Here is a 1,228-nt window from a genome sequence, read left to right on the forward strand (position 1 = left end):
GGGGTAAAGGGGATTCGAGTAGGTCCACTCTGACGTGCTGGCTTCTCCACACTCTCCCCAGCTGGGGTTCCCTTAGAGAGAACGCTTAGTGCCATTAACCTGAGCAAGTGCAGAGCTGGATGCCTGTAATGCCTCCTGTGCGTGTGGAGCAGAGGTGAGGGAAAGCTCACACTCTCTGCATTTTATGGCCCTGGGATAATAAGAAAATGTATCACAGGGGAGCTTCCCGGAGCACCAGGCGTCCAGCTCAGAGGTCTGTGACAGTGTGTTCAGGTCAGATTTGGCAAAGGCCGTCCGCACAGCCTGATGCAAAGCTTCCCTGAAGGTCCCGAGGCTAGCTCAGAGGCCCTCCTCACGGATGCGAATCTGTAACACCTCAGAGAGGTAATGGGAAATAAACCTTTAGAACAGCACATCATATGTGAGACAATCTGGGTCACCACCCTGGCTACATGCAGACATCATGCTGTAATCATGCTAGCTCACACTGGCGCCCCAGCAATGGTCTCTCCACACCACCTGCTGCTGCTGCAGCTCCTCTGACAGACCCCTGCCTGATAAGAGTTCTCCACTGATAACTGAACTCAGTGTGAAAGAATAAATTCCCAGTGCCTTGTACATGTGTGAAAACTACTACCACAATTTTCATGCCTCAGTGGCTTTCCTTTTCTTTTCTTGCATTCCTTTTGCCTATCAACTCATACTCCCTTGCAGCAAGAACTCAAAAATCCAGTTTGTCAGCCAAGGAAACTCTAAATTTAAATCCCATTTGAGTGATTCTGAACACATTTTAAATAGTAGAGTCTTGGTAAACTTGTGGAATTTTTAAGACTCCTGGTCCCTGACTTGAAGTTCACACACACACACACACACACACCCCACAGCCTTGTAGAAGATACCTCCCTAATCTCCTTGGAGATTATCCTAGTCAAGAAGTGACAATGAGATCTCTATAACATCCTGAGAACCTCCCAGCTCTGTGACTGGATTTCATTCAACATCTCTGCCTCTCAGGTTACTCATTTGTATAATCTGGATATAAATAGCCCTTCCCCAGTAGGTCGAATGCACTGATTATGTTAGCTCAGATTTCCGAAGAGCTTGGAATCAGGTTCTGCACCTGGCAGGGATTCCCAGAGCAGGTGATTCTAGAAAGCTCTGGGGAGGTGAGGAGCAGGAGGCGAGTCTGACATTTGAGTAATGAGGAGCTTGTTTGAGTAAAGCTTGG

Source organism: Megascapheus bottae, chromosome 19, assembly GCF_031878675.1.
Source record: "Megascapheus bottae isolate mThoBot1 chromosome 19, mThoBot2.hap1, whole genome shotgun sequence".
Lineage (NCBI taxonomy): Eukaryota > Metazoa > Chordata > Mammalia > Rodentia > Geomyidae > Megascapheus > Megascapheus bottae.